Source organism: Lissotriton vulgaris, chromosome 8 (assembly GCF_964263255.1).
Source record: "Lissotriton vulgaris chromosome 8, aLisVul1.2, whole genome shotgun sequence".
NCBI lineage: Eukaryota > Metazoa > Chordata > Amphibia > Caudata > Salamandridae > Lissotriton > Lissotriton vulgaris.
Window position 1 is genome coordinate 181734190 of NC_141696.1, and position 26982 is coordinate 181761171.

Below are 26982 nucleotides of genomic sequence, written 5' to 3' on the forward strand. Positions count from 1 at the left end.
ACAATGCAGGGTTTGAGAAATGTCCCGCTAGATCAGTTAAATGTTCTAATTGTGGGGTTGTGGGGCATTATGCTAAAGTCTGTAATAGAAGTTCTTCACAGCCATCTAAAGTTTTCAATGTTAATGATACTGATTCTTCTGATTATGATTCTGACAACGATACTCAATCTACATCGGAAAAGTTTCAATGCAATATGGTGATATGTACTGACAAGAGTGTTAAAAGTTACTGTTAAATACAGTGTATTGTTATGGATAGTGAAATCTTCTATTTGTACTGTAGGGTTTTTAGAAAATTGTTATGTGTTTTTATGGAACGTAATTTAGGATTTTTTTTTTTAGAAAAAGGAGGATGGTAGGTATTTGTTATTTCAGAAAAAGGGAGGATATGTAGTATCTGGTATTTCCCTTTAACCCTTTCCATGCTCATGACGAGCTCAGCTCGTCATGATGCACGGTTGAGCTGTGCTGATGACGAGCTGAGCTCGTCATGAACAATGGAATTCATCCTAAAACAGCACAGGAGGGGAAAACACCTAGCAGCCAAGGTGTTAAATGTCTTGTTCTTGCATGCTTGTGTATCCTTTTGAATGCTGTGTTCTGTGTTCTACAGAGCACTGTTAGAATTCTATGATGTGTCATTATGTCATTCTGCCATCTGACATTGGAGTACACTGATGTGCTTTTCTTCTTGGATTAAAGCTACAATTTTACTATTCTTCTGGTGATATTATTGGACTTCATTGAATACTACACAGTCCAGAAAAAGGGGGCCAAGACAGTATAAATATAGTACTAAGATGGCACTCGTTTCGAACGCCAGAAAAACGCACAATCCGAGACTGTGGTTGAAGATTAACCAACCTGTACACAGGTAAGACATGTGGAAATATACAATAGCCAGATTTGGGAAGGCGCACTTGATTTATCTGTCATTCTTGATACTCTCTTGACATTTGGATAGACATAAAACATATGGGGATATACTCAGGGACGCGCACCTGATTAACTCGGTATCCTCGATACCACCTTGACAGGCTGATAGCAGAAAGATTTTTCCCGGCACCACAGGTCCGCACCCAGACCCTGAACATGCCAGAGCACAGTGAGAAAAGTATCCAGTTTTGATAGATCTTCATACATGAAGCAACCATCTGCTTGAGAAAGGCAAGACTACAATGTTTTAGATGTTTTAGTAATTACTTATTTAAGATTATGTTAGAATATTATAAAACTGCTACTTTATCTTTTGACAAACAAATATTACAGAATACAGGTACATAACATGGAATGGTGACAAACATATGTATGGATTATACTTGGGACAATTTTCCCATTTGCATGACATTGATTGGAGTCACAGTATGAATATTTTGTACTCAGCTTACATCAAATGCATTTTAAGGATACTCATACTGGGTGTAGTAGCAACCAAATAAGAGAGGAGATCAGATGTCACAAAGCATGTCACATATGAAATTAATTTGCACACAAAGCGGCATAAGTCATGTGAGAATAGTGTTTTAGGTTCTAATTATACTAATATTTTCACCATTATCCCAAACTATTTATTGGGAACTAATTGGGAGATATACCTTGTGTATAATTTCAAGTTATGTGCAATGGATATAATTGTAATATAGGCTTAATTTGATTTCCAGCCCTGACAAAGTCATAGGGTGACACACCTATTGATGAAACACATGTTGGCTGGCAGAAGAATTCAAATACAATAAAAGATTAAAGAACATAAGAAGAATGGATTGACTCATAATTGTGTTTATATAACATTCCGTGTGCTTGGAGACTTATGTTTATGTTCTTACTTCTGTATTAGGGATGCAAGGATGACATCCTTTCACTTTTAGCACCGCAGCAGTATAACACATTACAGTGATTTTGTGTACTGTGTCTCGAAGCGCTGAATTCCCTTAATCTCTCCGCAGTAGATAAACACACCCCTAGAGGACCAGCCAACAACAGGACCACACAGACACAGCCATACACCCACACCCAAACACCAGACTGAAAACCAGGGAGCAAGTGCACAAGGAGGAAAAACCAAACCCAAAAAGATCAAACTAGAAAGAAGTTAGAGGAAGTACTGACCAAGGAGCAAGCCCCCACCAACATGACAGATCCAGCCACGGATCCAGCCACGAGAGAGCTTAGAGGACACCACAGCCACTGAAAACCCCAGAGGAGGACCGGGCCCCATGACAAGAACAGCAGAGCAGGCGGGCGTGCACCGGGCAAAGCCGGGGCCAATGGCGGGCCCGTTTGAGCCCGTTCGAGGCTGGAGTAGGCTGGGCGGGGCCTACCCTCTAAAGTTTTGTCCGGGACTTCGGATCACCACTCAGCTGTAAGACTTAAAGCCAGGATCTAAGTCTTGTGCAGTGAAACACGGGGTCGCAAACTTGTGTTGACCGTCGTAACTGCCGCTATGGCAAGTGGGGTCTTAAAGGAAAAGAAGGCGCCAAAGAGGGGGGCCTATGGGAACTTTGGACTACTTCATTACAAGAGCCACGAATGTGATAGCTCAAGAAATCACGGTAACTGAGCGAAGGCTATCACTTGGTCTTGCTCCAACTAAATGTTTAACAGAGGAAGGGCCCATACAGGATCAGCCTTCTCCTCAGGGCACTAATTCTACTAATAACGATCTCCCGTTGCCAAGCATTACCATGTCAACTGCGGTGGTGGACCTTACACCAGAAAACAGTACACCGGACCAGACATCCCGTGCAATAACTAGGTCCAAGACTGCCCCACACAAATGCAGAAAGGAAACCCCAAAGGAAAAATAAGACACTAAAAACAATAAGAAGGTAGGGGGCCCACAAAAGGAAAAATGTCCCATCACTGCAAGGACAACAAGGGTGGATGACGATGGACGAAAAACTACAGAATTGAATGACGAGGCGGAGACTATGACATCTTGTCCAACCCCGATTGCCCCCAATACCTCAGATGTCCCCGTGGTTACCTTGAATAGTGCTTTTGGGGATAAAGTTGGGACTATTATTGCACACTGTATAACGCCTTTAATTAATAGATTGGCAGCTATCGAAGCAAACTTATTGACGCTGACAAATGCTGTAGATCAGAATTCTGGGGTCATAGCTAGCCTAAACAACACTAACAATAAGCATCCACCATTAACTTCCCTTGGTGCTAACCCCACTAGTTGAGTAAGGTCTTTGTCAGCCCATCAAAAGGCCCAGGGGATGGGTAACTCCCAACCGGCTAATCCTGGGCCAGTTGCGAGAGGGTTGGAAAAGGATTCCCAAATAAAGGACAAACCTAGTAACGAGTCTTATAGACTTGATACACCAATCAAGGTAACTCAACCCCCCAACATTGCTCAACCAAATCCAGAAATTCTGGGTCTTCCTCCAGCGTCATGCCCTTACGTCCTAATTCTTACAGGGGTTCTGCCTTTAAAACACGATCAAACTGAAACCTGGCCATCGCTCCGAAATAAAGTAGTAGACTGGCTGACAAAGTATAAGCGGTTTAACCCCTGTAATTCCAAAGAAATTCTTATGGTCCATAGGGTGGGCTGGTTAGGTCCCTCCCAGAAAACAATTAAGGGCGACTGTATAGTTGTAAATTTTAGGTCTTCACGAATGGTTCATTCTCTTTTACATATCAAAGAGCTCACTTCCCTATCTGACCCAACAATTATGGCCGTCACCCTAGGATATTTCTACTAACCCACAGTCACTCCCAGGGAAGAAAGGAATGGTTCAGTTATGACTGCAAATAGGTTTCACCAATTATTCTCTCTTGAAGAAATAGATTGACTACCAATTCATGATCCAAAAGTTGTATCGGGACAAAATGAAATAAACAGTGGGAATGACCCTTCTATCCTAACACAATCCCCGTCTCCATATGCTCTTCTCGATACACTCAGGGAAATGATTCACTTACCAATAACATCGGACTTAAAAAGTCTAGGACAGTCTAGAACTGATCCTAAATCAAGCTCACTCATGGATTTTACTTTTCAGACTTCCCCCCACGACACTTACCCCCCCGTTTAATATGGTCCCAGAGACTGATCTTATACAAGTCAATGGAGATGTTAGTCACGTAGTCACTCCCTTACCAGCCTTGTTCAAAATTATCTTTTGGAATATTGCTGGCCTCAATGCAAAGGTTGCTATGTGTGAGTGGCTTACTTTCATCTGGGATTACGATCTTATTTGTTTACAGGAATCATCGGCAATGTCTCCTGTTCATTAACTGGTTCCAAAACCTATTTTTCCCCAGCAATTCCTTTCCCAGCGGGACGTGCAAAAGGAGGCCTAGTGGTTTATGTTACCAATCTAATTAACTTTCGTAAAATCATGGTTTTAAAAAATGAGTCTAACTATCAAATAATCTAAATAAACGTAAACAATTTGGAACCCATTCTGATAGTAAACTTTTATAACAATTTACCTCAAATGCAGCTGATAGTTATTTTTAAGGAAATTTGTACCTACCTTCTAGATTTTAACAATAGACAACAGGGAAAAAATCCGGTAATTGTCTTGGGAGGTGACTTTAATCTGACTCTGTGCCACAAAAATAAAAATAATATACGTGGTCTCACAGCCAAAAATGATTTAAATATCAACCACTTTACACACTCCCAAAGTGGGGTCTGTCTAAATGAGATGATTACAAGTCTCTAATTAACCCCGCAAAATGAAATGGTCTCTTAAACCAACTTTTCATGGAAATGGCACATCCACCTGTATTGATTTTATTCTTTTAACATGCGCCGCTTTTTCTTTGATTGTAAATTTCCAAACCCACGACTCCGCATTTAGTGACCATTTTCCAATATCAATTTCTCTCGCTCTTCCCATGATGGGAGAAAGACATAAACAGCGGAATCCGTACCGGGAAGAAGCCATTAGTCTGGTTAGGTCAAATGGTTACGTTCTGAAGTGGGAAAGAATTGATCCTGTAGTAATCACGGAAAAGATTGTAAATGACTCCCATAAAGAAATAAACATCTGCTTAGCAGATACTGCTACCTCGAGGGAGATTATTGATAACTTTATTTCAGTAACCGATTCCATTCAAAAAGCCCTAACCTCCAAACCAAAAGAAGTAAAAAATAGCCAGGCAGGGTGGTTTGATTCCACCTGCACAAAAGCATATTCAAATTTAAAAATCGCACTTAACGTGCCAGTCAGGGACAGAAAAAAGATCGCCCTCCTCAGAAAACATATAACAAAGCTATCAGGACAAGAAAATTAGAAATAAAAGAAGAATAATGGGCGGAATTGCATAAAAGCTGCCGTTTAAACGATAGTGCCGCCTTCTGGCAAGTGACAAATTCACCCTTTTTGACAGGTTCCAGAGACTCTAATAAGATAGAGATTGGTATAGATGAACAGTCCTGGATTGCCCATTTCTCAAAAATATTGGAATATCGGAAACTAAAAACACAGATCAGTCCCTCCAAATGCTGAATCAGGCTACCAATACTCCCACATTCATTCCACTTGATCTGAACTTATCATTAAATGACATTGAGAATGCTTTAAAAGCCAGTAAAGGAGGGAAAGCTCCGGGCCCAGACGGGGTTCCCGTAGATTTGTATAAACTTAACCCTGATTTGTGGGCGCCTATTTTATTAAGGGTTTTAGACGCAACCTGTAAACTCTGCCTTTTAGATTCCAGGTCAAAATCTATACTTATTCCAGCATTCAAAAAGGGTGACCGCTCTAACCCAACCTGCTACCGTCCCATTTCTTTACTGGATTCATTCGGAAAAACGGTGGGTCGTATAATCTTAGATCACCTCCAGTCCTGGTCCATAGAAAACCAAATTATCCAGTACGGTTTCAGGGAAGGTTTGGGCACTGTTGAGCAGGACCTGAATTTATCATTAACAAGAGGGAAATATGTTGATGCAAAAGGTGGTAGTCTTCGATTGGCCTATGTAGATCTTACAGCCACATTCGACTGTGTGGGCCACTCAAAGCTATGGACTATTTTAACTGCTCTGGGCATAGATGGCATAGATAGATAGTAAAATTCTTGCAGGAAATGTACTCGCGTGCAACAGCAAGAGTGAGATTTGGCATCGGGGGAGAATTGACAGATTTTGTTTAAGGTAGAGCGAGGGGTCAGACAGGGCTGTGTCCTGGCCCACTTCCTTTTTATTCTATATACCAATGGATTAGAACTAGCCATGTTGGAAGGGGCAAAGGACATACCTTTAATTCAGCACCGTCCGATCCCCGCTCTCCTTTATGCGGACGATACTGTGATAATAGCCCGCACCGCCAATGAATTACAGCATTCCTTGTCCCGCTATAACAAATTCATGTCCAATCTTGATCTAAGAATTAACATTAAAAAAAATATGTTATGAATTGTGGGTACAAACGTGGTAATGGGAAAACAATATATATAAATAATTCCAGTGTAGAGAATACTCTTATTTATCCATACTTGGGAGTTTTGATAGACGAGAAATGAACCTGGAAAAAAGCCATCGAGGCTTGAAAATCTCAGTTCTTAAAATCTACAATGGCACTGACTAAATTCTCGCAGAGACTAGATAAAAGAGCGCCCAAGTAATCGATTTGAGTCTATCAAGCTAAATGCATTAGCACAGCAACCTATGGGGCTTGGGAGTGGAGCTATGTTCAAGCTGACTCCCTCCAAAAAGTGGAGAACAACTTCCTGAGGTACCTTTTAGCTGTTCCCCAGGGTACATCTACGATCAGCTGCCATCTTGATCTGGGCCTGCCCTATATCATCGATCTCATTAAGGCATAACCCATACTCCTATGGCATCACATATGGACCTCTGACAAGCTGTGTCTCACCCAAAACATCGTGAGCGATTGTCTTTCATTAGAAAATGCTTCTAAGATCGGATACCTCCATTATGTCAAAAGGTTTTTATATGACATAGGTCTAAAGCAATTATATCTATCCCCCCTAGAGTCAAGTCAAATCAGCAGGAAAGCGTTAAAAATCAAATGTCTATCCCACTTGGCGGAGCTTCGCTTTTCTGCTGAAGTTTACAAACCTTCAACGCAGCACGCCTTAATGATCCAAACATCAACGTGTATTCAGCCTTACCTAACCTGGCCTATGAAAGACGCTTACTGACTTGTTTTAGGATAAATATCATTTTCAGGATGACCACATTTCCCGAAGTAAACGATTGGTCTCGGCCGCTTCCTCAGTGTCCCTGCGATGGTACCTCTTCTCAATCTACGACACATATGACCCTTTTCTGTAAATTTTATTTGGAACCTAGGAAACTTTACCTTGTACCTATTTTAAAAAGGCTAGGCCTACGTCAGTGTCGCCCCGCCCTTCTGATTCTTCGAAACTTAGATTCTGAATTCTTTGTGTTACTCATTATCACGTTTTTTAAATTCTTTATCAGACACAGGAAGAATCTTCAATTATACTTTGGAGGTTTTTTTCATATTCTCTTAAAACTTCTCGCTGCATACTTTTTACTTATATCAATATTAGCAGTTCATAAATATACATGCATGTTTCTTTTCTCTATTTTATGATGAATGTATTTAATTTGTACTTTTATGGTTTTATTGTACGCTGAAACCGAATAAAGTTTATTACTATTTACTACCACAGCAGAAGGAAGCAGGCCTGATGAGCTCCGGAACTCCAGCAGACTAAAGACCAACCAGGAGGACCAGGAAGCCAGAAATCCACACCCAACCAGGACAGGAAAATACAGGGGGAGAGCCAGAGGCCTGAACCCAGCAAAGCACAACACCCCGCCAGGAAAAGAGGCCAACAACAGGGCAAATGAGCCAAGGAAAAACACTGCTTCCAAGGCCGGCTAAGGAAATGGTCGCTCGGGCCCTTATCCTCTCCCGGCTCGACTATGCCAACGCTTTATTCATCGTTATTCCCGTCTATCTGATGAATAAACTTCAACTGATTCAGAATGCGGTGGCCAGACTCTTATTTAATATCTCTAAGAGATCGAGTGTGAGGTCACACATGCGTGATCTGCACTGGCTTCCCGTGGCCCAGAGGGTTCAGTTTAAGGTTCTCACCCTGGCTCATAGAGCCCTCCATGACTTGGGACCTTCTTATATTAAGAAGTGTCTCACTTTCTATAATCCCAGTCATTCTGCGCTCTGCCTCTCATCGCCGGATGTCTACTCCCCGATTCTGTCGCACCAGGATGGGGGGGCTGTCTCTTTCTGTTAAAGTACCCACTCTATGGAACAGCCTCTCTGACAGGCTGCAGCATACACAGGACTCCAGAGTATTAGTGCATGATATAAATCATCTATAACATAACATAACCGAACAACACTAGCTATGAGCAGCCACTGCACAACCCATATCCAACAGCCGAGACCAGGGCAACGGAACAGTGGGCCAAACAGCCCAAACCAGGAAGGAGGAAACCCTCAACCGAACAACCAGCCACCCAACTTGCCCAGAGGGCAAAGAACAACACCCAGGAACTACCCAAAGCAAGTCCCAACACCGTTATCAAAAGAGCCAACACAATGCCCAAGATGCCCTAGAGCAACCTGAAAAGCAGACAGGCACAAGCCCCAGAACCCCAGGCCAAAACACTTGCAGAACCAAAGGACCAGTGACTCAAAAAGCAAACCAGACAAGTGGGTCATCCAAAATCCCAACACCGCCAATGGCTGCAGAGGCACTAGACAAGCCAGTGGACAGAGACACCAACCAGCTGGCAGAGACAGGAGGAGGAAGGCCCCACCGGCCACCCGAAAACCAGGCACAAAACTGGAAGTCCTGAGCAGCCCAAGAGAATAAGCAACAGCATGCCACACCCAGGCTAGAGAGCCGGGGCCAGAAGAAAAGGCCCACCAGAAGAGGTACAGCCGCACCCCCTAACCGATCAGCAGAGCCATCACCAACCACTGAAGGACACAAGGACCTAACGTAAAAGGTCCCAGTGAAGTCAAAAAATTGCCAGTAGAAGAACCGCAACCAAAAGGCGGGACACAAGCACCCCACGCAGGGGAGAAAGGAGGCCACCCACACAGTGCCCTCACAGGCCCAGAAAGATAGACATAGGGAACCAAAACAGCCACACCCCAGAACCACTCCACCCCCAAGGGTAGACAGAATGCCCATCTGAACCAGCCACAACCAAGGCCACAGCGGCAACAAACCATAAAAAATGCCAGGAAGACAGGGCAGAAGCAAAATGACCATGCCTGCTGCTGGGGAGGGCAGACATGGATGAAAGGTTCATCGGGAAAGTCTGGAAGGCCAGCTCGGACACCAGCGAACTCCGAACCAAAGTGGACCTACAGCGCCCTCTCCCGCACAAGACGGCAGGAAGAGAAAGGCAAGACAGAACAGCCCATGGGCAGACACCCAAAAGGTGACCCCCCCAAGATCCCAAAAGGCCAGGACCGGACCCCCCTGGAGGTCAGCCACCTTAAACCAGGAAGCACCCAAACCAAGAGACATGCACAGACCTGACAAGACAGCGAGGCAACAGAAAACAGAAGCTGAAGCCAAAGTCCCACAAAATAGACCAGAAGGGCGGCCCAAAGACGATCAAGGCCACACGACCAACTGAGCCAACAGAGGCCAGAAGAGGCATAGCACACAAACTGTACCCATACAGACACAACCACAGCAGAACAAAAAACGCCTGGGAAGTGCACCATGCTGCCAACTCCACCAGTACCGGCAGACAGATGTCACCAACCAAGTCATGACTCCAACAAGCAACAGGACAACCAGCACGCAACTGCCTGACACCCCCCACCCTGCTGGTAAGCTGTCCAGGGCAGGAAAACTGGCCCCCAGAACCAATAAAAAGCAAGGCAAACAAGTGAGAAAATATGGTGCAGGCACTATTCGTACTTCAGGCTGCAATGGAAATGAATCAGCGGATTGTACATGCAGCGGACAGAAGTCTGATTACAACGTAGCCACAAAAGGGCACCTTCAAAGATAGTCTAGAGATGAGGCTGTGAATGCTCTATGGGGAGAGGAAGGGCACACCTAAATACACTGATTAAAGGCAGAGGAAAATCGCTAGGTAGTACTCCTGACAACACTGTCTGCCGCAATAACGCCTCCACCAGCCGGCCAAGCATGCACCACCATCTACAGCACCTGGTCAGCAGTCAATCAATCACACCGGCAGCCAGGCCCTCCTAGGGCACCTTAGGCACAGCCCCAAGCCGCCATTCAGCCTCTGCAGTGCATCTTCCACCCGACCCAGCCATCTGGAAAATGTACCCCCGGACCTGCCCGAGAGCAACGGTGCGCCAGCCTCAAAGTGCCATCCGGTAATATCCACACCTGCTGGAAAACCCAGCAGGCCAGGAGGCACACACACAAAACCCTGCCCAGAACAGCCCAGCAGCCAGACGGGGACTCCACTGAACACCAGCCACTTCACGCCAGCAGGACACAGCATCTCATCGAATTCTGTTGGCAGACAGAAAAAAAACAAGAAGAATGCTGGGTAAGTACTGGTTAGGCACTCCCAGTGGGAGGGGGTGGGGTATGAGTCCCAGCATTCCTCTGTTCTTTTTTTAAGTCTGGGAGATGGCTGTGTCCATATGTCATGAATGGGATGAGGACTGGAGGGACCTGGGGGTAATTAACTGCCCTGTGGACATCATAGCCTTATGTTCAGTGCTAGACTTCATATAAATCCTCATGCAAAAACCTCTTATTATATAAAGCTCAACGAAGTGTCATTGGTTAATCTACTTATGAACATATTTTTTAAAGATTGGATGCAGAGAATTCTACGCTTATCTGCATAACCCAGTCAACAATGAGAAACCTCAAGGAATGCTACTAATAATGTAAGCAAACAATGCTATTCAGAAATACTAAAGGAGGACCTCCGTTATTTTTATATTAATCCGTTAAGTTTGATGATGGTTTATGATCCTAACTAGATAAGATTTCTCTAATGATGTTCAGTGCATGGTATGTCAAGCTTAGGCTTGGAACACTTGAAGTGCAAGCTCATACAATTAAATGGCATTCAAAGAATATCAGTGATATGTGCCTTTGTTTTTGAGATGGGCAGACCTGAAACTTTAATACATAATATGTTTTTTGCATCAGAATTATAGGGCTCCATAGTATGAAGCTAGTGCCTTTGTTTAAGATCATTTGAATCAGAAAATACTAGGATACATTGTAACTATGCTACATGTCTTGTTGTGTGCCTTGCTTTATTTCTGCTTTTTTACAAATATGGTGCTAATGTAGACATTAGCTACAACTCGAGAGGAAGGGACCTGACTGAGTGAACGGATTCCATCTCAGATTGCACCGAAGATTGTCTTCAATCTTGTTGTCAATTTTCATATTATTTATATGTATTGCCTTTATTTTATTCACCAGAATGTTTACATTCCCAGTTATGCTTTTTCGTATATCTTGCACTAAAACAAAGTAATAATATATAGATAAACAGCCTGATTCATGTACGGGCCGTTTTGCGTGTCCCTAATAGCGAATCATAGCGATTCGCTATTGAGGACACGCAAAACGGCATTCATGTAGGAATTGCTACTTAAATAGCGATTCCTACATGTTCTTTATTTGCGAGTAGCAATTTGCTACTCGCAAATACTCCCCATTCATTCCTATGGGCCAAGAGGCCCATTGGAATGAATGGGGATTTGCGAGTAGCAATTTGCTACTCGCAACTGAGATAGCGATTTTAAGGGTGACAGGGGTGTCCAAAGGACGCCCTGTAGCACCCCTAAAATGCACTTTTGGACAGGTGTTGCGCACACACATGTCCAAAGGACATGTGTGTGTGCTACATGCAACTTTGAAAAATGCTTTTAAAAGCATTTTTCTGAGTTTTTGCTATTTACCGACAGGTCTGACCTGTCGGTAAATAGCGGCCCCAAAAGTCCAAAATCGCTATTTTGTTGTGTGTCATGAATAGCATTTAAGGAATCTCTATTAGAGATTCCTTAAATGCCATTCCACGCAAATATGCGAATTCTTAAATAGCGATTTTTGCATTTGGTATCATGAATACCAAATGCAAAAATTGCGCTCGCAAAGGGCCAGATTCTGAGAATCTGGCCCTTTGCGAGTGCAATTTAGCTACATGAATCAGGCTGAAAGCCTTTTAAAGGTATAATATTCACTTCTCATGTGAAAACACTTTAGGGAGAGGGGCTCCAATAGTCCCACTAAAGAAAAAGTATTACTAACAATCTCTGACAGGTTTTAATTGCTACCCATTACGCATTATCTTCAAGTAAGTTGTCACACATAAATGGGTTAAAGTTTGTTTGATTCTCCCACGAACGGTCAAGGAGAAACTAACAGGCCATATTTAAAAGTGGGCTTGTAAAAATGTATCTGTTTGATACTCAAACTGTATACATATTGGTAAAAACATGATATGTAAATACATATATTGTGTCAACTTGGCTACTTACAGGAAAACTGCTGAAATATGCTGTTCCCTATATTAGGTCTATAAGGACTGAACGAGAAAAAGGAAGATTAATAACCCATAAAAGTATTTATTTTAGTTAAGTGGTTAGGTATGTTTAACGAGTTTTATATGTTTTTAATTTTAAACAGGTTCTTAGTGTGTCGCTTATTCGCTGAACCAATAGAGGTTGATAGAGGTGGATTACATACAATAGTGAGGAAATGGAAGTGAGGTCCTGGACAGACTGCATGCCATCAGAACACTTAGACCTTTGCATTAGGAGGCCCTAACCAGAGTTACTCACTAACCTACACTGTGGACCAACCTATTCGAGGGTTACCAAAAGACATGGGTGAAGGGGACTGAGCTGAGCTGAATGCCGGGTTTAGTGTGTCGGGGAGGAGAAGAGAATTCATTCCACATGTAGATACCCTATGGTATGCTGGTTCTGATGTGTTTTATCTAGGACCCCAATCAATATTGTAACCTCATGCCCCTATACGGCTATAATCAATACATATCCCTATAATGGCATAACAATCAGAGCCGGTACACAGACAAAATATCGATTTTTAAATATCGATATACAAAAATATCGAAGTTTAAATATCGATGGGACAAAATATCGAAGGTAAGTAATATCGACAGTCTTAATATCGATATTGGTATGATATCAGTAATATCGAAGTTGTAAATATCGATGTCAATAATATCGAAATTAATAACTTCGATGTTACTAATATCAATTTTTAAATAAATTTAGTGTATATTATATTGTATTTATTATGTTTTATTATTTATTTTTAATGTAATTTAATTAAATATTGTCTTTTACTACTGTAGCGGGTTGTGAGTTTATAGGGGAATAGGGTGGGAAGTAATTTAATTATGTTAAATTAATTATTAATTAGTAGGAATTATTAATGAATTAATTGAGAAATAATTTTTAATTATTTTTAATTAATTGATTAATTGATAAATATGTTCTGTAGCGGGTTATGTGTTTATAGGGGAATAGGGTGGGAAGTAATTTAATAATAATTAATTAATTGATATATGTTTGTACATATTTTAATTAATAATTAATTGGTAATTAATTTCTATTAATTCGTTAATTAATTAATATTAATTATTTAATTACATTAATTATAGTAATTTTTTTATATATAATTTATTGTTATTCTTAATTAATTAATTGGGAAAAATAATATTAATTATTACATTAAATTAATTACAGCAAATGTGCTAATATATTTACTTTATTGTTATTGTTAATTAATAATTAATTGGTAATTAAATAATATTAATTAATTTTGGGTAAAGAAGTATTTTTAGGGTTCAGGGTCAGTTTTCAGTTTTTGGGTAAAGGGGTATTTTTAGGGTTCTGGGTCAGTTTTCAGTTTTTGGGTAAAGGGGTATTTTTAGGGTTCAGGGTCAGTTTTCAGTTCATGGGTAAAGGGGTATTTTTAGGGTTCAGGTCAGTTTTCAGTTTTTGGGTAAAGGGGTATTTTTAGGGTTCAGGGTCAGTTTTCAGTTTTTGGGTAAAGGGGTATTTTTAGGGTTCTGGGTCAGTTTTCAGTTTTTGGGTAAAGGGGTATTTTTAGGGTTCTGGGTCAGTTTTCAGTTCATGGGTAAAGGGGTATTTTTAGGGTTCAGGGTCAGTTTTCAGTTTTTGGGAAAAGGGGTATTTTTAGGGATAAGGGTCAGTTTTCACTTTTTGGGTAAAGGGGTATTTTTAGGTTTCAGGGTCAGTTTTGGGTTTTTGGGGTACAGGGATATTTTTAGGGTTCAGGGTCAGTTTTGGGTTTTTGGGTTACAGGCGTACAGGGTAAAAACAAAAAAATATTACATTAAATCAAATAAATTACATGAAAAAAATTAAAATTACATTAAATTATTAAGTGTTTTATTTATTTTAAATGTATATGTATTAGTTTTAATTTTGTTTTAATATTTTTATTTAATAGTTGTAAAATTATATGTATTTTAAAATTATTTTTACATTATTATTAATACATTTAAAAAAACAATATTTTTGATTCCGATATTTTTGTACTACGATATTATTTTTTCGATATTTTTTTACTTACCTTAATGAAGATAGGATTCCGATATTTTTGCTGTCGATATTTTTGCTCCGAAATTTTTGCATTTCGATATTCTGTCTGTCGATATTATGTCAGACATTCATCAGAGCCATATTTCAGTAACTCGCCTCTGCAGTCCATGACAGTCCATGACACAGCAGAAGCCACTTCCTTAGATTCCTAGATAGCACACCGAGTTCTTTCGACATACCAAACCCCCAGCAACCTGGGAAAGCCCTGCTTGCTTTGTTTTGATTAGTAATAGAACTCCTGGTAGCACTGTAAGAACGACCAGTTCTTAGTGACATCTTTATTGACGTCTTATGTCCAAAAACTTACGTCAAACTCTGCACCTTTCAGGTATAAATATACCAATGTTGCCTTAAGCAAACACACGGTGGTGAATACTGGAGCATAACAGCTGTCCCCTTGCAGAGAGCCCAGCAGATGCGAGAAGCCCACGGACGCTGCCCCTCCTCCTTGACGCGCTGAGAAAGACGCTGTCTTTTCTTCTGCCGAGAAAATCCAGCTCCGGCGTTTCCAGCCTACCCTTGCGGGTGACTGGGATATCGGGTCCTAAGAAGGAGATACCAGACCTCCTGCATTTTATTCCAGAGGTACGGTGCTGACTAAACCCTTAGAGAGAATTCTTGAAACAAACTCTTGGCAAAACCAACTTAACTTAAATTGCTACCTACTTACTCCCTCCTATGTATTAGGCTTAGGTCAGGTACACCGGGGTAGGCATAGTTAGAAGCACCAGTTGAGGTTGTTAGCCAATGTATATATGAATGTATATATTTTACTCATTTTACCTTCTTATGGCTAAGAAACCATATCAATGCTTTACAGTATTATTTCGTAATACTCCTTTTACTGTACGCACTTTTCATAATAACAAGTCTTGCAATTGTGGCAATTCATTTCTCTTGCATGAGAAGGAAGACTGCTCAATAAATAATATCTTTTATTGAAAACGCCCGTCTCTCCATTCTCTGCACTCTGGTGAAAGTAAATCTGCACAACTGACTGAGTGAAATAGCTGTCTATTGTTTCACACGACTCTAGAGATTGACTCTTATTCTGAGGAGCAAAGTTGTCATGTTTATGCGGTTGTCGGAAGCTGAATCCCTTCTTGTCTGAGCCAGGGAAGCTGATCACTTCCTATTCAGTCAAGAAAGTTTCCAGTGACCTCTGAGCTAGCTGGCGCAAACCTAAATTAAGTCTAACATAGTCAGTAGAGACCTAGAAGACCGCAGTCCTATGTCTACACTGCTGTTTATGTTCTTCCAATGCGCAGGGCCTATAGGGAAAATAGGAACTACACTACAGTTCTGCCTGCATGGGGCTCTTAGTGTTTTGCCTAATGGCTGGAGCGGCCAACCTCTAATTTGGGGAACTGGTTTCGAGTCTTGGCAGGGACGCTCAACATCCTGTGATTCTGGGCGAATCACTTAATCTCCCTGTGCCTAACAAAATGCATGTGTCGGTTTGTAATGCAACTGGTGCTCATTTAAACCACTCTGAGACCTTCGGGTCTAATTCGCATTACATAACATTAAAAAAATAATCCATCTCAGAGTAGGACCTACATCATAGTAACTCTGTATGGGGATTACACAAACATTCTAGTGATCGGGAGAAAACACCTATCAATGCAAACTATATGTAGTCTTCAGGAACAGAACCGATGCAAAGTTAACTGGACAGCCACAACAAGCTAAGAATTAAAATGGAGGAATTTGTTCTTGTCCGCTGTACTACGAAGTATCTTTGATAACCTATTAGAGGAAATTTGGAAGGCTTGTCCTGCCCCCAGCTTAATTATTTATCCTGAAGGTCTTGCTGTAAGGAATGAATGAGCACTTTCATATAAAGATCCACATGGTCAGTTGGCTCTCAGCCTTTTGGTGGCTAGAGTTAATAAGCGGGTTATGAGTCACTTACCGATCCTGGATTTTCTGATTGTTCACTGCCTTGGTTTTGGATCACTTCCATGAGTGAGGCACCAAAATGCAGTCTCAATAACTGTAAGCAGTGCTTAATTTGCTTTCCGGTACTTACCACCGGCACCTAATTATCAAAGCCGGGTCAACATGCATTGGTGCACGTAATTGATTTATAGTAATTTACTTCGCTATCGCTATGGGACTTGGCAGTACTGTTAAACTTTGTTGTGTTCAAGTGTTCAACTGACGACTACTTCTCGTCCGGAGACTCTGCCAGTATATATTACTTCTTCTCAATGATGATCTGATGATCTCACTGCTCTAAGTTGATAATGAAAAATCAATGTAATGTCGATTGTTGATGTAGTGTTGCCGCTGCCAGCCCTGTGGGCGGGACATGGATTTGGGCTGGATTTTGGTTCTCTTCTCTGATGGGTTGGAGCTGTGCACAGCAGCGTGCGCAGATTTTTTCAGATTGTGGATTGGCAGGATTGCGCACGCATTCACCTCGTAGCCAAGCCCCAGCATTCCCACACGGTCGCACTGAGTCAGGGTGGTTCATTCACTTCAACGGCCGTTCTCTCACTGTCTCAATTGTACTGAGCGACGCGACACAGACGACTGTGGGTGGCGTTGAGCCTTGAAGTTGAGTAGCCAGTACTGGTAACAGCTGCACCAGCTGAGACAGGGCCTCCTGGCTGGCTGACCTAATCAATCAGTTAATACAGCTGAACAGCAGCCGGCAGCGCACAGAGTCCCACTCTCTGTCTCACTGTCTCTGTCACACTCCAATCCCATCCACTCCCAGCGCAAAGTGTGTTGGGGGTGCACCTGTGAACCTCAGCCTGACCTGCCATGGCTGAGCCAAGAGGAGGCAGAAATTCATGAATGATGACTGAATCTCAAATCTCAATATATTCTTACTGATACGTTGATGGCTTGGCAGCCGTTAGTTCGGTGTTACCGACCCGGGCAGAGCTCAGGCTGGATTTTACAAATTTGTGTAGACTCGGGAAGGGGGGAAGGTCGGGGCTGTGCGTGGCAGCAGGCAGCGTGCACTGATTTATTTCAGATTGCACATTCGCCACTTTCCACGCCCCAGCATACCCGCTCATGGCCTCATCCCACCACCGAGTCATCATGATTGAGTGATTCAAATAATGGCCTTTGAACGGTTCAAGAACTGAGAGTGCCTGCCCTCACTGCCAGCCAGCGTGACCCGGACGACGTTGCATTGCATTGGTGAGTACTAGCCGCTGCGGCTGCCAGTAGTGGGAACTAGTGGCAATCACTGTGACTGAATGCAACAGCACCAGCTGACTTGAGGTAGGGCCTGGCAGGCCTAATCAGTGAAACTACTGCACAGCAGCCTAAGACAGTCAGTTAGTGTCCTGGGCCGGCGCCCAGCCCACCACAAACGAATCTGGCTGGCGTTAACTTAAGTTTTACTAAACAAAACAGTAACACACCTTCTGATTTGAAGAAGTTAAATTAGTTAAGTAGCGTAGCCGCCATGCTACGATGATCATGAATATGCCTCACGACCATGCAGTGGGTGGCGATGGAGCAAACTCCTGTGTGAAGGTGGGATTTAATCTTATACGTGGGCTCAGGTCAGGACAAGATGCCTGCAGGCAGCTGCATTTCTCTGAGTTGCTTGCTTTAAGTGACTGACTGCCTGGAATCAACACGCCCGGGCCCCTTCTTATCTTGAACAAGGTCACAAGAAGTAAGTTCTCTATCGTAACAGAAGAGAGAACATTGTGTGTTGTTTAGAATGAAATGAAGCAAACTTAGTAACCTTTTGCAAAGGCATTATGTGCAGCATGGTGGTGGTGTGACGGTCGCAGCAGGTCACGTCACCCAGTCACCGTGTGGTAGTGTAGTAGCATTGTAACCAGTATTGACACTAATGGGCTCCTACTTATCCGGTAGTCTATGATCAGTGCTTAATTTGTGCCTGTGCTTTCCGGTGCTTAGCACCGGCACCTAATTATCAGGGACGGGTCTACATGTATTGGTGTACGTAATTGATTTATTGTAATTTAGTTTGCTATCACTACGGGACTTGGCAGTTCTGTTGAACTTTGTTGTGTTCAAGTTTTCAACTGACAACTACTTCTCATCCGGAAACTCAGCCAGTATATATGACTTCTTCTCAATGATGTTCTGATGATCTCACTGCTCTAAGTTGATAATGAAAAATCTATGTAATGTTGATTGTTGATGCAGTGTTGCCGCCACCGGCCCAATGGGCGGGACATGGAGTTGGGCTGGATTTTGGTTCTCTTCTCTGTGGGGGCTGGGGCTGTGCACAGAGGAATGCACAGATTTTTTCATATTGTGGATTGGCAGGATTGCGCAGACATTGACCTCATTGCCATGCCCCAGCATACCCGCACAGCTGCACCAAGTCAGGGTGGTTTGTTCACTTTAACGGCGGTTCACTCACTGTCTCAGTTGTACTGAGTGGCGCGACAGAGACGACTTTGGGGTGGCGTTGAGCCTTGAAGTTGAGTAGCCAGTACTGGCAACAGCTGCACCAGCTGAGACAGGGCCTCCTGGCTGGCAGACCTAATCAATCAGTTAATACAGCTGAGCAGCAGCCGGCGGTGCACAAAGTCCCACTCTCAGTCTCACACTCAATGTACTAGTCCCCGTCACTGACTGTCCCCGTCACACTCCAATCCCATCCACTCCCAGCGCGAAGTGTGTTGGGGGTGCGCCTGTGAGCCTCAGCCTGACCTGCCATGGCTGAGCCAAGAGGAGACAGAGATTCATGAATGATGAATGAATCTCACATCTCAATATATTCTTACTGATAAGTTGATGGCATGGCGGCCGTTAGTTCGGTGTTGCTGCCCCGGGCAGAATTCAGGCTGGATTCTACAAATTTGTGTGGGTCGGGGCTGTGCGTGGCAGCTGGCAGCATGCACTGATTTTTTTCAGATTGCACATTTGCCGCTTTGCAACGCCCCAGCATACCCGCTCACAACCGCACCCCACCACCGAGTCATCATGATTGAGTGATTCAAATAATGGCTGTTCAACGGTTCAAGAACCGAGAGTGCCTGCCCTCACTGCCAGCCAGCGGGACCCGGACGACGTTGCATTGCATCGGTGAATACTAGGCGCTGCAGCTACAAGTAGTGGGTACTAGTGACAATCATTGTGACTGAATGCAACAGCACCAGCTGACTTGAGGTAGGGCCTGGCAGGCCTAATCAGTTAAACTACTGCGCAGCAGCCTAAAACAGTCAGTGCGTGTCTTACCATGAACGAACCTGGCTGGCGGTAACTTAATTTTTACTAAACAAAACAGTAACACACCTTCTGATTTGAAGTAGTTAAATTAGTTAAGTAGCGTGGCTGCCATGCGGCCTGACCATGCAGTGGGTGGCCTGGTGGTGGAACAAGCTCCTGTGTGAAGGTGGGATTTAATCTTGTACAGGGGGGGCAGGTCAGGACAAGATGCCTGCAGGCAGCTGCATTTCTCTGGGTTGCTTGCTTCAAGTGACTGACTGGCTGGAATCAACGCGCCCGGGCCCCTTCTTGTCTTGAATAAGGTCACAAGAAGTAAGTTCTCCATCATAACAGAAGAAAGAACATTGTGTGGTGTTTAGAATGAAATGAATCGAACTTAGTAACTTAGTAACCTTTTGTGAAGGCATAATGTGCAGCATGGTGGTGGCTTGACGGTCGCAGCAGGTCATGTCACCCAGTTACCGTGTGGTAGTGTAGTAGCAATGTAACCAGTGTTGCCTCTAATGGGCTCCTACTTATCCGGTAGTCTATGATATTTTCTAGTGTCTAGCACTAAGGACCAGGTGCAGAAAGTCCACATCTGGCATCCCACAGTATGCACAACAAATGTCATTGACATAGTGTGATGGGGGTGCAATACTTTGTACGGTGGAGATATTTAATGTGTACCAACCATAATCAATATTTTGGGATAGCAGACTGGTTATATAGTGCAGCAATACATACCCATTGTTCATCTGTGTGTTCCGTTTCTAGATTTCGCTGCTTGAGGTCTTGAGCTCTTGGTTTGCATAGTGGCACCTTGACTTGCATCTAATATCTAGGTAATAAGTTGTAGTGTGAAGGATTGCTCAATAGAGTTTCAAGGGCATGGAGCTCCGGTGCACCATCAGCAAATAATTGTAACGTGTCTCAGCGTGTGGTGCAGAATCTGTGGATCAAAAATGCGCCTAGTGGAGTGCTGTTAGGATCTGCTATTATGTCTTGTGTTGTGTGGTTATAAAGGTGCCCCCTGGGAATAGACGCCCAACCTTCATCAAATGCAGCTGTTGTAGTTGAGTAGATACCCTGCGATATGAAATCAGCGGTAAGGCCAAGTTATGGAATGAGAGGGTCCAGCAAGCATAGATAATCTCTAGGGGCACTCACCAACTGAGATGGTGCCCTGCCCAGACTGTACAGTTTACTGTGTCCAGCTCAGATCTAGGGCACTTCATAAGTAGGCACAACACCGTCGACAACGGGCAGGACAAAATGTTGTCTGATTTAACAGCGAGTTGCTTATCTACCTTTGAGAGCTTTCAAGAGATTTTTCAGGAGCTTGGGGTGTGAGCACCTGCTCAAAAAATTGTCTTCCTCTGGCCTAGCAGGAGGGGTAGTGGAGGCTTTGTAAAGATTACCTAGTTTATGCTCAGGGTGGGAGAGTAAATGCTCTTCCTCTTTCATGAGGTTGAAGACAATGCCCTGAATAAAAAATAGAAAATAAACTTGAAAAAAAGATATGAGTACTGCTCATGTCACTAATTTGAACTATTTCCCTTTTTCCCATCCTTTTACTCATTTGACATCATCTCTGCCGAACACATAGTGCCATCTATGTTTCTATATTTCACTAAGCCCAATCTGTCATCTGTACACTGTTAGACTGTCGGTGATGGGACCCTGAATTTATTGATATGGCCTGTACAGGACCCTTATTTCGTTTTACTATAGAGTAAGTATGTAATGCTGCACTGTATTTACAAATTTCGTTAAAACTGCAAAAAATATTAATTTTGGAGTGAGAATACTAATATTCTCACTCCAAATATTTACTGCATCAAAACATTTTAAACACTTCCATTTAGTGCACAATTCCTTTTTTTGTGGGTGAAAATGTGAGTTTACTGCTTTAGAAAAACTTGGTTGACTCGGGATAATCCCATGTAACCAAAACATGACTTCAATGTATTGCCGCATCATGCTCAAAATATTTTAATCCATACAGACGATCTCCTGCATAGGTAATCCAGTCTTGTGGAACACTTGCAGATACATACACAAATCACCTCCTATTTATCTCCAGAATTATTTGTTTAAATCCAGTACTAGGCATATTCACTAGTACTAGTTTTTCACTGGATCTTCCTGGAAGTTCTTGCTGGCTGGTCTCATTAGATGCAGAGGTCCAGCTCCAAGTACTTTCATCCAAATGTTCAGTATCCACCAAGGAGACTCTCATTTCATATTTTGAAAAGTCCATGAAGGAAGCTAAACCTATAAACTGAATAGACTTGCGAATTTTGAGTTCTGGAAGAATGGCAGCTTTTTTGACAATTTAATGGGTGGTGTGCGCACAGATTTAAATTCGGGCTTGTTGACAGAATTATTCTATAACTAACTGGTGATGGATCAAGCCCTGATCTCTTGACTGGGTGAGAGTATTCTGCTTAATTCAGAAACTCTGTCCATCACCACCCCTTGTTGTTAAATATTTTGTCCACCCTAAGCGTGGAAGGGTATACTCAGATGTGAGTCCCTTGCTCATTGCACCATCAGGATTCAAGCAAGCTGGGCCGACGACGGCTGAAATGCCAGAAACCGGTCCCCGGAAGCTTGTTTCCTTCCCAGTGTAAGAATTGGCTTTGTAGTTTGGTTTGCCCTGCTCCCATCATGCACTGGGACAGGAACAGACTAATTTGCATATAGCCAGGTTCTGAGCTGGGATGGTGCAGTGAGCTAAAAAACGGTGTTGGATCCAGCCCTGATCTCTTGACTGGGTGAGAGTATTCTGCTTAATTCAGAAACTCTGTCCATCACCACCCCTTGTTGTTAAACAGGAATTAATAAAAACAATCAATACAATTTTTCATTTCATGTAGGGAAAGAGACATCTTCATAATGTTAGGTGTTCCATTCACTCCTGACGAAGGTGCCTTACACCGAAACGCGCGTCAGCGCTACCACCAAGAACGGCAGGGTGCTTTGTTCTATTTTGTTCTGATTCCCCCCCCCCTTCCTGCCTATATCATTTATCGCCCTGGGGAACCCCCTTCTATTGTATATACCTCTCAGTATTGTGACATCTCTCCATCTCTCCTATAGAACCTAATACTCGATGTTCTTCAAGTCATTTATTGGTACTCTTTTCGGAAAGGAAGTAAACCAAATAAGGTAGTTGTCAAGGAGAACTATGGACAATTTTGAAAAGTCCATGAAGGAAGCTAAACCTATAAACTGAATAGACTTGCGAATTTTGAGTTCTGGAGGAATGGCAGCTTTTTTGACAATTTAATGGGTGGTGTGCGCACAGATTTAAATTCGGGCTTGTTGACAGAATTTTTCTATAACTAAATTAGTTTTTTACAATTTAAAAATAGTCTCTGTGGACATTTATACCGACTAGTAAGAGCCACCTTTCTCGAGAAATGATGTACAAAACGAGTTATATTTAAATAAGAAAGAAACAACTAAAATATATGACATTGTATTAAGTAAAATATGAGAATAATCATTGCGATTACATTTGTGTATGCACGTTTACATTCAAGCATTGCACGATTGTCTTTGCTTACAGCTAAGTGTTTTCATCTCGAAAGCACTTAAACTCTGCAGAGATAATTGAATGTCATTGTCAAGTGTGTTCTCTGAAGTCTGGAGCTCTTCTGGCTGATCCTGGGCAGGTTTTAAATGCAGTCCACTCAAAGAAATGTTCTGTCAACAACTATCACTTCATTGAGCAACTCTATACAAGTGTGATGACCTTTTATGCAGACCCAAAGCACCATCCAATTAGATTTTGCTCTGTGCTGAGTTAAAAAGATAATGAAATGCATAGATAAATGTCAATACTTGCAGCTCAATTGAACAAGAGGCTTGGGTTAAGCTCAAAAAGGTCATGCTTAGCTAAGCACTAATATACAATGCAGGCTGTCCAGGGTAATTATTTAACGAATGTTATAACTATTCTGTGAACAGAATTGTGTAAGATGGTGTTTACAAGTATGATACCAAATAAAAAACAAGCACATTATTATAAAATTTTGAAATCAGAATTCAAGGCTGATTACAGAGTTGTGTGCTCTACCCTTTGTTACACTGCTAATACTATTGTTTTTATTACAGCAAGAATAAATAAACCCCCATGTAAACATGATAAACACCAGATGTCCATGAATCCCCCATATCTGGCCACATTTCTAAACCCTCAGTTTTATTTTTGATACTTTGCTCTTCAATTCCCTGTGTAGTACATTAAATATTCACTATTTAAGAAAACAATGAACCATGTGTTTTGACATGAAGACTCAATGTTTGCCAAACATGCTGTAACAGTCATTATTGTAAGCATAAACACGAATGCAAGAATGCCTAAGGGGCCGACGTAGGTTGTTTTAAAGCCAGCCCACTGCGGCGGTAGTCCAGAAAGCGCATGTACACTGGTGGGATCCCACTCGCTGTATCACTAGTTTCCCATGGGGCTGGCACTGTGCGGGCAGTGGAGGCATGGCAGCAGCACGCTTCGACTCTGGTAATGAGCTGTAAGCCATTGCGGGACATGCTACAGCGCCTCTAACTGGCCGGGAACAATTCTTCCTTGCATTAAGTTGTGCAAGAAAAACAGTGCTTGCACCTTACCCGAAGGAATAGGAGGGCAAAACATCAGCACCAGTCACATTTCACAAGGGCAGATTCACCCTCAAGACAGTTATTCGCGTCATTACCTGCCCTTCTGCCATCTCTCACATGGTGGTGTCCCAACCAGGAAAGGTCAGCAGAAAGGCAGGTTGCCATTGGGCCAGAGAGGAGCCTTGGCGGGACATTGTCCATGGGTCACTTCTGCCTCTCCAGCTGTGGTAGCATAAATGTCAGCGGTGGTGTCGGTCTTGTGCTGGTCTCACTGCGCAGATCATAATTGGGTGGCCTGACTACCAACGAGGCTTTAATCGGACCACCGAATATGTGATGGCAGGACACATCCTTCCCTCTTCGCAATCAGGCCGTATGTCAGGTGTCATGGAACCCAGTCCATCTAATCATTCAGAGTGTCTCCACCTGAGGGATGCTGCTTCCTGCAAAGTTCAGGAGTCGGTGACTCTCAGCTCAGACTCTCACTTACAGCACCAGGGAATACAACAAAGCCAAAGCCACACAGTGACTGCATATATTGTAGGTCTTGTGTATGTTTGTGTGAATAATCGTGTGTGTGCATGGATGACCATGCGTGTGTGTTTGTGTGTATGGAAGCATTTGCGCCATTGCAGGCAGCAGCCTCTGACAAGGGCCTGCCAATGGCATCTGGTGCTTCACTGGCTTACGGCAGTCCCTGGCACAACGGTGGCCATTCCTGTCATAATATTGCACCGCTTACATAATGGTGGGCCTGGCGTAGTGAAGATATTCAGCATTTGGTGTGCATCATCAACCTCATTGTGGCCTCAGCAGAGCAGTGGTTACCTTTATGCTATTTAGACCATTATTGGTCTAACGGTGGCAAATCCTGGCCACTCCTGTAATATTGCGGACATCCTTAGTATAGTATAGTCCATCCCTGGCATAACACAGGCCTGGTATACCCATGGCAACTTTGCATTTGTTGTGGCCATACTTGACCTAATCAAGGCTATCCCTGGCATAGTGGTAGCTGATGCAGCAATAATATGGGAACATCTAGCCATATTGTGGGTATTCTTGGCCTGGTTGTGGCTATATCTGGCATAATGGAGACAAGCCCTGGAAAAATCACTGGCGTCCTTGACTTAAGGTGGGCATCCTTAGGACTGGATATTGAGAATAATAAAAAGCTTATGCTTGCGGGCCAAATGTTTTTTTCCTGAAAAATTAAAATGTCAAGCTTTAGAATGGGCCTACTGAATTTGAAAATGATTGCATTTGCCAAGTAAATTTACTGGCTGTAGTTGATGTCAGGATTCCTGCCACACCTCACCTCTCTTGAATATCATAGTATACGGGTATGACTCATATTATTCCTCCCAACTCTTATGAATGAACAAATGTCTTGTATTTTGACCTTTGACCATATTACATGCAGTTGGTAACAGCTAATTGCGGTTGGTGTTCCCAAGTTTGTTTAAAAAGGCTTAACAGCATTTACAAATGTTTTACCATGCATATGCAAGGTCAGGTTTCAAGCGCCACAGAAACATCCAGAAAATCCACTAGAATAAGCATCAAACAACCAGCAGAGATGACTTCACCGTGAACCTTTCAGAAGACAGCCCTCAACGTAATAATCCCCTGCACCTATTCTGTGCTATAAGCAATTAAAATAAGACCTTTGTGAACACAGAAGGCAGCCTCATCAAATTAATTATCTGCCCCTGTTTCTTGCTATAAACAATTAGAATGCCACTTTTTTGTACATTTTAAAACACCTTTTTGAAGGCAGCCTTGTCATGTTTAATATCTGCACCTGTTCCTTGTTACAAACAATTAGAATGTGACCTTTATGGATGTTCTAAAACACTCTTATTTAAAGACCATCCATTCTCCTCCTTTCTCTTAGCCTCTTCGCCTGCCACTTACCAGTTTCCCGGCTTACAGGACTCTGTTTTGCCAGCTCACTCGTTCCTTCCACTTCGACCTCATCACAAAGGACATTCCACATCAGTATCACACCTGGATGGAAGACCAAGAAGAAAAGGAGAGATGCATTAACAGACTTGAAATCTCTCCACTGCTGATCTCAGTCACAACATTATGCTAGAAGACAAGGTAACCAGTGCTTTTTTTCAAAGTGTACATTCTGTTGGCAGGGCTCTGCCAGAAAGGATTTGGGTTATGCTAACCCCATTCAAATAAGATTGTGGGTTTGATGCTGGAATCCTACTCACTACAGTTTTGAAACTTTGATAAAGGAACCTCTATTGACTATCTAAAAACAACTAACAACAAAACTAAAGATTGTTTGAGATATAAAACACTTTCGAGAGGTGATACCTTAAAAGAGTTAATTAATACTAGACTAAAGACTTATTATTATTTTGTTAATAGATAACATATCTGCTGGTACAGTTCATAAGACCAGTGTGAATGCCTGCTGCAGAGTTGCGGTTGAGTAGGCGAGCCACAGCATCTTTTTAAGTCCACACACTCTCTCCATCCCAATCCCCTTCCTCCTGGAATTTGCACCAGACTAGTGTCGCCTTCTATAAACCGAGAGCAAGTTTCAAGAGGATTTAGGAACTAGCACCACCTCCTCATTGGAATCACCTGGGATCCAGGTATGTGGCTTATGACAGTT